This window comes from Ursus americanus, chromosome 22 (genome assembly GCF_024610735.1).
Source record: "Ursus americanus isolate L20-20 chromosome 22, mUrsAme1.1.p, whole genome shotgun sequence".
NCBI classification, from domain to species: Eukaryota; Metazoa; Chordata; class Mammalia; order Carnivora; family Ursidae; genus Ursus; species Ursus americanus.
Genome location: NC_142148.1, coordinates 36,844,306 through 36,857,792, shown reverse-complemented (window position 1 = coordinate 36,857,792; position 13,487 = coordinate 36,844,306). Strand labels below are relative to the sequence as shown.

Genomic DNA, 13,487 nt, shown 5'->3' with positions numbered 1-13,487 from the left:
TGAGTCAGAGACTCTAGCTCATCACAACCTCAAATGTTAGATAGAGTTCCAGAAAGGAGAACAAAACTTGTCCAAAAGTACTGCTTATTTGTCATAAGTGACCAATTTGAGTTTGGAACAATTGTGGGAAATGGTTTACTAAGATGCGAAGCAATAATGTAACCGTTCTTTTTACCACCCCATTTTATCTGCTCTTAAATTGTTCTTGAGTAGCTTCTTAACATCATCACCTGTGAATTTCCATCTAAAACAGCATGCAAAAGAGAAAGTACAATGACTGAATCAAGTTGGTGTCAAGCAACTTTCCAGGAGTAAAAGCACATCTGGGTTAGACTCCAGTGCAGTCCCTTTGTCTCTAACTTCAGAAGCTGGGTTTGTAGTAGGCGCCATGTTTGTGCATCTTTCCAGTCTTATTACAGGTTTGGCATGTTGAGTCGCTTGTTTTCCTCAATTCCTTCCCAAGAGGGTGACTCACTATTGATATGGCAATCCTTCGTTTCAAGATTCAGGTCAGTAGTTAATGAGTTGCTCAGTGGTCAATAAAGTGGAAAAGAAAACGACAAGAAATGGAATTGTTTTGAATGGCATGCTAGTCTTGACAGCTAGATGAAATGGATCATATTTTGGAAATTGTGGGGGAAAATCCAAACTGAGTAATACTGGCCAAGAGAAAAGGGAAGATTTGCCTCATCCCCTCTTTGGGGATTCTGTTACTCCAGTTGAACTATCTCACATTTATTTTCCGTAGTTCAAAAATCAAAGTAGATGAGGCATTGCGTGGCCTTTTCAAACTTAGCAACCCAAGGTGAATTTTTGATGGATGCATGCAGTTTCATGTAGGCAAAAGATCTTGAGTGCGCTATTCAACAAACAGCAGTGAATGTTAATGGGAGCACTGAAATTTAAGTTCTTGCATGACCAAGTGTGTCCAGAGATGGGATGCCCACTTTGCTCACTGATAACAGAAAAAAATGGTGTTGTAGATCAAAAGGGCTTCTATCCATCATGCAAATTCATTCTTGAAGGGCAGTGAATCAAAGCTTGTGGAAGGCCTTTTATGAATCACTCAGCAGAGAATTGGAAAGTTTTTAAGGATCCATTCATATTCACAGCCACTGGACTTTCTGAAACACTTGTTAACTTTCTGGGACCCTCTTAGCACAGTTGGAGTATTTCACATCAGCCGACACATGGTCTCAACTCAGTGCTCTCAAACGGGTTCTTTTCGTAATGTTTGAAATGAAACACCATCAAGAAGCAATGGTAAGTGACTCAGCAAAAAACAATGACTTGTAGGGAGCTGCCTGAGGCCAGGGTGAGTCCCAGTCTCTTTTATAGACTGCCGTTCAGTTCTCCTAGGAAGGCAGTTTCGTTGTTTTACTTTCTTTCTTTTTTTTTTTTTTAAGATTTTTTATTTATCTGAGAGAGAGGGAGAAGTGGGGGGAGGGGCAGAGGAAGAGGGAGAGAGAATCTCAAGCAGACTCCCGGCTGAGTGTAGACCCCCCCCCCATGGGGCTTGATCTCATGACCCCGAGATCACGACCTGAGCCAAAATCAAGAGTCAAACACTTAACCTACTGAACCACCCAGGTGCCCCATTTTGTTTTACTTTTATAAAGCTCTTTTGCTATGGCACTCATTTTCTTGGAATATGATTTTTAGTAATGACCAATATCACTCTGAAACAAGTTAAGATGGTATCTTAGTTGACCTTCCCCCAGAAACACATCCTGAGATAAGGACTCAAGAGCAAGTAGTTTATTGGGAATGCAACCCCAGGAAAAACTGAAGCATGGTGTGGGGGGGAAGCAAACTGATAAAGCATGGGTTATAAAATAAGTTACCACTGAAGATAACGGGAGCTCAGTCTCATTGGGAAGCTCTGGGAAATGGTATGTGGATATGCCTCAGAGTTACCCCATATGAGGGGCAAGAAGGGTCAGAGCAGAAGGCATATGGGAGGCAATGACAGGATATATTATAGATGGTGACATTGTGATGTAGGAGCTGATTTCAGGAAAGTTATTTAGAAATATTGGGATGAGTTTGGGAAGGGTAGGAGAAAATCCTGCACATAAGAAGATAAAGCGGAGGGAGCCAAAAAGATATCACAGGGATGGCATAACATTTGATACAACTGATTCTGTGGTGAGGAAGGGTACTTGAGTTACTGACCATCCACTATTATTAATTTTTAAGTATCCACAGAATGATTACTAAGTATGTAGGTTTTCTAGGCTCTTATCCTTCGTTTCTTCCTGTTGGATTCTATTTGACCATATTCTTGGAGACCATCACTAGTAAACAAGTGAGGAAGAGGAGGAGAAGGAAGAAGAAGGGGTGGAGGAAGGGAGGAGGGCAGGAGTAAGAAAAGAAGAAGGAGAAGGCAGGGACAGCAAGAGGAGGGGAGGGATGGGGAGTCAGGGGAGGAGGAGGGAGAAAAGGAACAATGTTAAGAAGGAGGAAGACAGCAAAAGACAATGTAGACTATATAATCTAAATCATAAGTTTTTAGAAATGACTCTATGGACTAATGTTAAACCGTGATGACTTTATTTTTCTAGTCCATGGAGGAAAAATAAATAAAAAGTCAGTGTAGTGAAATTTCCATAAAAGCGAATCTACTCTGATATTATCTTTCCAACATTTTGATACTAAATGTTTTTCTCCTAAGCAACATAGTAATAATGGATGGGTATTTAAAAAAAATACTGTCTTAACCAAAATAAAGAATTAGAAACCTCATGTCCTTAGTTTTGGAAAGGTGCACGTATTTTGCTGGTAGGAGAAACTCAGAGTCCTGGAACCATTAGCCTCATCCTCCAAGACATTGTTTACGTCATTCTGAAAAGTTGACCAATACTAATGGCTATGGGTCACTCCTTAACAAGGCTGCATTTGAAATAGAGTATATTCAAGTGGATCAGAGCACAGCCTGGGGCCAGAGACTAGGTCTTTCAGATGGCCACTTGCTGTCCATGAGAACTGTTATGGAGTTTTCAAACCTTTGTTTGAAAAATTGTGTCTCAATATACTCATCTATAGAATGGGCAAAATAATCAGAGCACCTATCTCTTAAGGTTGATATGAAAATAAACACAATAATACTTGTACAATGCCTAGGACAAGATCTGCCACACAATAAACAAACAATAAATATTACCTATAATAGTTAACTATGTGCATTACCGTATGATAATGGAAACATGTTAATACAGCTGGAAATTTCAAAAATTGAGGGACTTTTTTCTGAGATGATGCTTTTTAATTAAATTACTTGGTCTATATGCATTACAACAGGTGAAGTGTTTTTTAAATAAAAAAGAAGATGGAGATATTACTCACTGTAGGTAATAACTTTTTCACATTCTATTTTTTAAAAAGATTTATTTATTTATTTTAGAGCAAGATAGAGTGCGGGAGCAGGGAGGGGAAAGCGAGAGAGAGAGAGAGAGAGAGAGAGGAGAGAGAGAGAATCTCAAGCAGACTCCCCACTGAGTGCAGCACCAGACAGAAGGCTCCATCTCACAGCCCTGAGATCATGGCCTGAGCTGAAATCAAGAGTCAGATACCCAATCAACTAAGCCACCCAGGCGCCCCTTCACATTATTTTAATAAATGCAGAGTAACTCTTCAGATAGACTTTACTGTAAAGAATTTGTATTTGTATGAAGGCATTGTAAAGCTTTTAAGCTTCAGCACTAGTTCTTGACAAGTTGTTTTTACTCACATTCATTGCAAGCATTTCTTATCATAATTGGTATGGAAAACGAGGACATTTTCTTCTCAATTAAAATACCCTTTGGAAATTCATAATTGGCTATAGTAACTATATAATACTATAATATAACATAGCTACTGCATTATAAAATAATAAAGTGAAAGAGGCCATTTTATGATTTTAGGGTTTTTTCCTATGGTTTCAGTAGCATTTTACCAGACAAGATAGAACATAAGGAAGGATGGCAATGATTCTATGATCCCATGAGTTTTCGACTAGAGTCTAGGAGACACAGAAGAAGAAGACAGTCTTCACAGATAGGAAAATGAACAACGAACAGATGGGCTAACTCTGCTTTTTCAGACAGCACTCTTTCCAAACATGAAAGCACCCCCGTGGACAAAAGAAAAGGAGTTTTGTCTGAACTCAGCACCTGAAGCAATAAATGCTCTTTCCCATTACCTTAAAGGAATCTTGGCCAGGGTAGCAGGGACAGTGACGAGAGGAGGGAGAAAAGACGAGTTTAAGATACATTAGTGGTTTTATCTCTTAATGGAGAGACTCAAATTTGATTGTAATTCCAAGCAAAATCTCATTAGCTGAGCTCAGCAGAACTCTTGAGAGACAGTTATTGGCCATCCCTAATCGCTTCTCAAGCGGTCCCTTGGCTGGACTCTTACAAGTAGGTTGGTTTCTAGACTTGCTGGAGGTATGGCTAGAGTACCTGGAGAGAACTATACAATGGTTAGCTTGCCTTTTTCCTGTAATGTCCTTATGTTTAATAAAGACACAAGCAGCTGCCTCTGGATGTCTACTATAATTTGTTGGGAAAATACAGCCCACAATTATGGTTTTCAAAATGACATTTTCCAGTCTGACAAAATACACTTCTGTTTTTATTCCCGCTTAGGAATTTGGAAACTGATTTGGATAGTCTCCAAGTGTCCCTCGCCCCACTGCAGGTGGTGGGTCGATAGCATGTAGGTGTCTACCCTGGACGGCTAATTCTGGATCCAGATGGTTATATATATTTAATTCAACACAACTACCTAATTTTACTGGGAACACCATGTGCTTCATTTTTTCAACTTATTAAATTCCTACTCTGTGCAAATGATCCCTTTTCTGGGTGCTGAGAATGCCAAGAAGGTGTAATACACAATCCATGCATATATATGTATATATTCATATCACGTGGATGTGTGACTAAGTAAATCCACCCCCAAGAGTGGACTTACAGATTTTGAGAAATAGTGATTAAAACAGGAGCTTGCAAAGATGGCAGTACTTAAGGCTGGGTGGATTGTAAGATGAAAGTGCTGAATCTGTAGTTTTTAAAAAGATGATCTACAAAAATATAATTTGTATAACTCAGCAGTTTCGGCCAGAGTGAATATTGTTATATAGACTGAAAATCAGAAAATTAGAGGCAAATAAAATGGACTCTTTTATAGCTTTTTTAGTTGTTGCTTTATAATCACCAAGTATGTGTGAATCCCAGAGTCACAGAGCAAAGCTGAGCGCGGGATTGAATTTGCAGACACAGCATTTCCGAATCTGCAGATCCCTCATCAGATCTAAAGCTCCCAGGTTGGTATCTCAGGTGATGATAAAAATGATCATATGAGATGACATTCTCTCTGTCTCTCTCCCGTTATCTCTCCCCCATCTCCTTATCTCCTGTGCCATGCTGACATTAGCAATAGAATTTCAAACTGATGTAACTTTAGGTTGGTGGGGTATGCACATGTCAGAGGGTTTCAGCAATGCAATGATCGCTGAGCACTAATTTGGGGAACAATGAACCCTTGCCATTTTTCTCACTGCTTTGTAGTAGGAGAGGAAGAAAAGCCGCCCGCACAGCTTCCTTAACTTTCTGTTCTAGGTGGTGCAAACCTGGCCAGAGATTCCAATCTGGTCCCGCCCCTCTTTGACCTCACTTCCTGCTGCTCCTGCACACACTTCCTATGTCTTTGCCCAGTTGAACAATCAGAGTCTCTGTCGTTGTTTAGCCACAGTTGTTTCTTTGTCTTCCCGGTTGATGGAGAGTATAGTCGCTTCTGACATGCTTCCCCTCTACAGCGCCTAGATTGCAGATGCTGGACTAAGTGTAGCATAGACGAGAAGGCAGAAGAAATGCCATCTCATCTGCCTGTTCTTTGTTCCTCCCCTGCAACACCACACCTGAGGCCTTCAGCATTTGATAAGGAAACAGAAGAGCTGTATCTACAAACCCCATTTTGCTCTCAGCTTCCCTGTGTGGTTCCGGACTTCATGCCTACTGGAGGATCATGAACTAGCAATTAGAAAATGTATAAATTCAGAGTGAACTTGTATTCATCTCCTATTTTCTGATTGGCGACCTACCTCATAATACTCACGCTTTGGTTGAAACTACAAATTATATCTTCACATTGACTTAAAAAGTCTGCTTGGCCTGATTCCCCAGCACACAGCGATTCATAAAATGCTGGTTGCCTTACATAAATATAATGTAAATGTATAATTACTTACTGAGGCAACTAAGCCAAACACCAAGAAAGTATGGAGCCAGCAAAGTACAACATATGGCTGTATTGGATATCTCATTGGATCGTGGATTTTCTAACAACACTTAGGCATTATAAAGGCAACTTCCCAATTTCGCCAGAAGGCATTCAGAGAAATCACAACAGTAAACAAACTGACAAGAAGCAGAATGAGTGCACTTCCAATCAGGGGCTCCGCATCAAGTAACCCTAAAACCATCAAAAATAGGTGTAAATAATAAACACATAACAACTACAAACCATGGAAGTAATTTGAAATAGTAAAATTATACTGGAGGCTCCGCAGCCTTAAATGCAGGGTAAACAATGATCTCAAAGTGCCTCCACGGTGCCGTAAACTACGGGGACAGTTTATATACTTACTAGCAGCAGAATCCACTTTTACTGGAATCTTCCGCTCGAAACACTAATAAGTAAACCTGAAAAAAACAAAACAACAAAACTCTTGTTACAGTGAAAACAAGAATAAATTCCACAGACCATCCCCTCCTTCCCCTCCTCTGCCTCATATGGTGAGTCTGAGACCCTAGAACTTTGCTAGATCATAACAGTGACCAAAAATCACGCAGGCTCATTAACCAAAGTCAAACTTTTGACTTTTGCTAATCTTGGTTTTCTTTTTTAATACTACTTCTTTTATTTTTTTCAAATTTTTATTTAAATTCTAGTTAGTTAACATATAGTGAAATATTGGTTTCAGGGGTAGAGTTTAGTGATTCATCAGTTGCCTATAACACCCAGTGCTCATTACAACAAGTGCCCTCCTTAATGTCCATCCCCCAGTTACCCCATCCCCCCCCCCACCTCCCCTCCAGCAACCCTCACTTTGTTCCCTCTAGCTAAGAGTCTCTTATAGGTTTGCCTCGCTCCCTCTCTTTTTTTTCCATTTCCCTACGTTCATCTGTTTTGTTTCTCAAATTTCACGCACGAGTGAAATCATATGGTATTTGTCTTTCTCGGATTGACTTATTTTGCTTAGCATAATACCCTCTAGCTGCACTTCTCCTTATTTTTAATAGGTGATAGATGGATGTGGTTAAAAATTCAAAAGGCAAAAAAAGAATAGACATTTCTGGTTTAAAAAAGACAGCATAAAGTTGCCATAGACCTTTCCTCTTTTCATAAATCACCCCCAAACAAGAAGGAAAAATAAGAGGAAAAAACAGAAAAGCGAAGTCCGTATTAGTTCTGGTTAAGGGAAATTGACATGTTGAAAAGAGAGGGTGAAAGGGGATCAAAGGTGTTAGTCACCTTCCTTCTTTGTTCTGGAGCTTCGGGGTTGCCCTCTTGGAGGCAGTAAGAGCTACCAGTTAATGGTGTATCCTTCCGGGGTAACCTCTGTTATTTTTCTGTAATCACACAAATAGTACTTATTGTACACACAGTTCGGCATTTTGATATTTTTAAAGGTTATCTTTCCATAATAGCTGAAACAGATCTGTTGGTTTGTTTCTTAATGACTAGTATTGTATTGCATGGTAGCCTATAATTTACTTACCTGTCCTTTGTTAATACACCTGTAGGTCATCTATAATATTTTACAGCTACAAGCAGTGCCCCAAGGAATGAGCTGGGTATCTCTCAGTTGGCATCTGTGTATCTATAGAATATATTCCTAGAAGGTGAACCGTTATTTCAAAGGGTATATGCATTTTTAATACTGATACGTCTTTTAAGCAGCTGTTTATAGAGGTTGTTCCAATTTGTGCTTTTACTGGTAACGAAACACACTGACTCTCTTCACGATGATACCCATAATGTGTTTTCAAACTTTAGGATCTCTTCTAATCTGTTCATTTTCATGTCAAAGTTTAATATGCAGCTTTTCCGTAGTAAGCAAAGTTAACGTTTTTTACTGTATTTCAAACTTTTGAAATGAACCCTATGTCATACCCTTTGTTCACTTTTTCTATTGGGTTGTTGGTCTTATTAAGTTGATTTATAGAAACTCTTTGCATATTAAGGGAATTAATTTTCTGTGATATGAGCCACAAATATTTTTTTTACAAATTTGTTGTTGACTTTTGACTTTGTATATAGTGCTTTCGGACACAATTAAAGAAAAAAATTTAATGCAGTTTAATTACCTTTCTTTTTATGCTGTCTGCACATTATACCATACCAAAAAGTCTTGTTCACCTCAAGATTATATTTTAAAAATTTTATGTTTTCTTTCAGTAATTTTGTTTGTATTTCTATAATAAATGTTTTTTAAATCAATCTGAAATTTGTTTTATTTTAAAAGATTTATTTATTTATTTACTTAAGAGAGGGAAAGAGCAATTGGGGGGAGGGCAGAGGAAGAGGCAGAGAGAAAATCTTAAGTAGGCTCCCCGCTGAGCAAGGAGCTCATTGTGCGGCTCCAACTCATGACATTGACATCATGACCCGAGCTGATATCAAGAGTCGGGTGCTCAATGGACTGAGCCACCCAGGTGGCCCAAATTCTGTTTTACTTTAAAGTTAAGGTATGGAGTTTAAGGTATAAAAACTTTTTTTTTTCCCCAGAAGGCTATTAAGCTGTTCCCATATATTCTTTGAATAAGCTTCCTTTCTCCGCTGCTAGAATTGAAATGTTATCTTTCTTGCATATTTACTTGTCTTGTGTATATAGATATTTCTGGACTCCAAGTATTCGGATCCTCTTCACGCGTCGGTACCACACTCCTGAAATTACGGTGGCTATATGATACGCTTCAACATTTGCTAGCTCTAGTCTCCTTTCCTTTACATTCGAAGATATAATAATGTTCCCAAATCTCCAAGGTTATTTTTGCTTGGTTATTTTTCCAAATGGAGTTTAGAGTCAGTTTACCTAGTTCCAAATAGAATACTACTCAACTTTTTCCCTGGATCACCTTCAATTTATAGTCAGCCCCTACGTGCTTAATATCATAGGATTTCTTTCCATTTTTTAATCTCCTTTTCTGTATCTCACTAGTGTTGTGAATTTTTTCCTTACAGATTGTATATATTTTTGTTAAATTTATTGATGTATATTTTTGGTTGCCACTCTACATGGTATCTCTCATTCCATTGTATCTTCTGATTATTTGAGTGCATAAACGCTACTGATCTCTGCGTATTCCTTCTGTGCCCAGATAATTTTTGAATTCTCAAACTGTTTCTTGGCAGTTTTTAATTAGATTCTTCGTAATTTTCCATATTAACATCTGCACACAGTCATCTCATTCCTTGTTTCTTCACTATAATTTGGTCTTTACTTTGTTTAATTGTATTGGTCGATATTTCTGGAGCAACATTAAGTGATGATGGTGACAGTAGCGTCCTTATTTTATTTCTAACATTAGTGAAGATGTTTCATAGTGTTTCCCTAATAAACCTAGTGCTGACTTTGGGTTATGATCATTTATATTTCAGAGCACTATTTTATTCCTACTTCATAGTGTTTTTATTTTAAAATCGAGAGAGGATTTTGACTCTTATTAAAGACCTTTGTAGCATATATGATGGTGAATGTTCATTTTTGGTTTGATATTGATACTTTCTTGCATTTTTGTATTGCACGCCACCTGGATATTCTGTCTTGTCTTTTTTTTTTTTTTTAAACATACTGCTCCATTTTGCTTTATACTATTTTGTTCGAATTCTTTTTTTTTTTTTTAAAGATTTATTTATTTATTTATTCGACAGAGATAGAGACAGCCAGCAAGAGAGGGAACACAAGCAGGGGGAGTGGGAGAGGAAGAAGCCGGCTCCTAGCAGAGGAGCCTGATGTGGGGCTCGATCCCATAACGCCGGGATCACGCTCTGAGCCGAAGGCAGACGCTTAACCGCTGTGCCCCCCAGGCGCCCCTATTTTGTTCGATTCTTATATCGCTTCTCATTATGCGATTAATCTGGAGTTTTATTGTACTAACTTTGTCAGGTTTGTGTAGCAATGTTACAATATTTTCAAAGAAAAAAGAAGTTTGAAGGTTCGAGGGTTTTTTTTTTTTTCTTCCTGTGCTTTAGACAAATTTAAAATAATAGACATTAGAGTGATCTATTCTTCAACGGTTTAGGCAAAATCGCCTGGGAAACCAGCTGTGCTTGGATACTTTTCTGGGAAGGCAGTCCTTTGAAATATTCTTTCTGCCAATAACAATTCAATTGCTTAGGTTCTGCAGCTTTTTCTGGAATTGGTTCTGGTCCACTTTTGCTCAGCAGTGGCCACCGAAGATCAGTTAACTATAGAGAAATCATGTTCTTGAAAGCACGTTGACAGCTGTTTGGACCCTTTGCATTTCTTGGGTGAGATTTTATCAAGTTAGAGATATAAAACATATAAATTCAAAACATGCACCATAGAATTGCTCAAACGAACACAGGAGAGTATCGTAACTGTAGATGTTGGGCTGCCTTCCTCTTGTGGAAATTGGCAGGCATACCCGAGTGACAAGAAAAGGTAGGGAAGGTTTTCAGATTGTAGGAAGGCTTTAAGGCGCCACAGAGCTCACAAAAATAGTCACGTCCTTGAGAAAGTTGCTTGGCAGAAGCCAATCTCCCTACTACTCACTGCTCTGAAACTCAGCCTCTCAGCCTGGGGATCACTCATCTCTGGATCTTCTTCCAAAGCTCTGGTACATCCTTGTGAATGTAGAAAGTGGGGCCACAGCTGGTTCTGCTTATCACCTCAGATCGTGGGCTCACACCCTGAGCATCCGTTTTTTATATTATTCAAAGTATGTTGTGCTGTGTAAGCCTAGAACTGAGAGTTAACTAGGCAACGGGAAAGGGAAAAAAAAGGAAGCAAAGAAAATAAATAATTTTAACCATCTACCATGTATACGACCTGATTAGGGGCGCCTGGGTGGCACAGCGGTTAAGCGTCTGCCTTCGGCTCAGGGCGTGATCCCGGCGTTATGGGATCGAGCCCCACATCAGGCTCCTCCGCTAGGAGCCTGCTTCTTCCTCTCCCACTCCCCCTGCTTGTGTTCCCTCTCTCGCTGGCTGTCTCCATCTCTGTCAAATAAATAAATAAAATCTTAAAACAAAACAAAACAAAACAAAAAAACTCCACATGCGCTGTGCTGTTTAATTTTTATGTCATTTTAATTTTTCCAAAAGTGTCACAAACAACTACCTGAGGTCCAGTAAAGTTAAATGAGTTTCCTAAAGTCACATAATGAGTGCATAACGGAGTTGCAACATGAACCTAAAGTCTTTCTATGACACTCACCTGAAACGGAAGTGACAAAACAAAGAGCTACAGAGAAATGAAAGTCTTGTTCGTAGATTAAAATATGAGTGACCCCATGAAAAGGGGGTTAAAAAAATTCCATGGGCAACAAAAATGGAGGTCACCAAAATTTCACATCTGAGCCAGTCATTTTAATTCCTCTTTTATCAAGCCTTTTATCACATCAGGGGGAAAATAACATTCTTATTAGTTTCTATTTTGAAGCTGTCAGACACGTTTAAAAAAAAAAAAAGGAAGGAAGGAAGGAAGGAAAATTACGACTTCGTTCTTAGCAGCTTCCCGGTCAGAAAGGTAATTTTCTGAGCAGGCAGTTCATTCTTGAGTGTGGGTGTTGCTATTTTGGTCTGCCCTAAACATCTGCCCGCCATCCGTTAGAAAGTGGCTGACATCCTTTAGAAGGCTTTCCTGTGGAAAGGCAGGCTTTCCAGCAGTACGACAGGCTCTCGATCCGAAATATCAACCTGCAGCCCACTCCAGCCGGTTCCTCAGGAACCAGAACCCAGGTTTGCTGAACTAAAAGGAAGTTGGTATTTCAGCCTTCTCATTAGTTCCTAGGTACCCTCCGTAATTTCCTTAGAACTCAGCTTTTTTTCTTTCATTAGCCTAAATGTGTATTTCCAAGAGAGTTTTATGGAAAACACTATTCCCCTAAGATGATATTACAAATGATATTTCTAAAGTTAATCATGTGTTTAGGAAATGTTGAACACTACATCCATCTCGGGGTGATTTGCACTACATATTCTCACACGAAAGGCTCTGAGAAGTCCTGCAATAAAGAAACTTTCTTAACTTTGTTTCATCCAGCATTGTCAAAGTAATACTCGACCAACAGTATTTCTTTTTATTCATGTAACTCTCATAAATTTCTCGTGCTATTGTATATCCTGTGTATAAACCCTTTTTCTAAATCAGGAGGTGGCAATATAGAGCACACCACCCAAGTACATCCGTGTCTTCCTTTTGCATACCCCAGAGCTAATAATGTATTTTACATTTCTAAAAGCTTGCAAAAAACAAAAACAAAAAACCATACAACAGCGGCCTTATGTAACCCTAAATATTCTCTCTGGTCCTTTCCAGAAAAGTTAGCCAACCCCTGTTAATCTAAACCAAGAATATTAACGCAATTTAAGTAAATAAAGATATATCACTAACTATAAACTATATAAAGGAATGTGGTAATGATTCGTTTTTCTTTTTAAATGTTACTCCTCTAAATACTTCAGAATGGAATTATTCAAATGAAAAGCATGGCAATGAAAAGATTCAAGGGTTCAGGTGAGCAATTGAAGGCTTAAATTCTCAAATTTAGAGTTTATATCAAAAGGTAATGTATAGGATAAACTAAAGATTAGCTTTAAATGACTCAAAAATCACTTTGATGCTATACCAATTGAATAATTCCTATCCTCATAGAATCACTTACCATCTCTTATAGTCTCTTATTTATAAAATTAGCAGATTGATGGCACCTGGGAGGCTCAGTTGGTTAAGCTTCCTACTCTTGATGTTTGGCTCAGCTCATGATCTCAGGGTCATGATCTCAGGGTCGTGAGAGCTAGCCCCGCAGTGGGCTCCACACTCAGCAGGGACTCGGCTTGAAGATTCTCTCCTCTGCCCTTCCCCCCAGTCACACATGCACACTCTCTCTCTCAAATAAATAAATCTTTTTTAAAAATTAGCAGATTGACCTCACTATTTCTTCATTTAAAGACAGAGTGTCAATATTTAAATATTTAATGCTTGCAAGGAGCAACTCTGTCCTACGTTAACTGGGTTATGTCAGAAAGTCACTGACTCTGGGAAATTTTTTCCAAAACACACATCCCTTGGTTAGATCCTCTTTCCTGATATGCAAATTTTGTAGGAGCAATGTAGGTCTCATATGTGCAATTTGATAGACCTTCCAGAAACTTCTTTTTTGCTTTCTTCCACTCTTCTCTTCCTTTCTTACTGCTATGCAAGAAACCACATTGTAATTTAGTGGCTTAAAACTACAATGTAACCTGAC

The 13,487-nt window shown here is 38.8% G+C and overlaps 1 long non-coding RNA gene across 10 annotated transcripts in view; it reads right to left on the bottom strand.

Annotated features, from left to right (window-relative positions):
- Positions 1-13,487, bottom strand: part of LOC123799865 (uncharacterized) — a 503,415-nt gene that overhangs the window by 52,146 nt on the left and 437,782 nt on the right. For all 10 annotated transcript variants that reach the window (XR_015720954.1, XR_015720957.1, XR_015720958.1 and 7 more), the window contains one exon: positions 6,634-6,689. This is a non-coding gene — a long non-coding RNA (uncharacterized LOC123799865). The remainder of the gene's footprint in view (positions 1-6,633; positions 6,690-13,487) is intronic.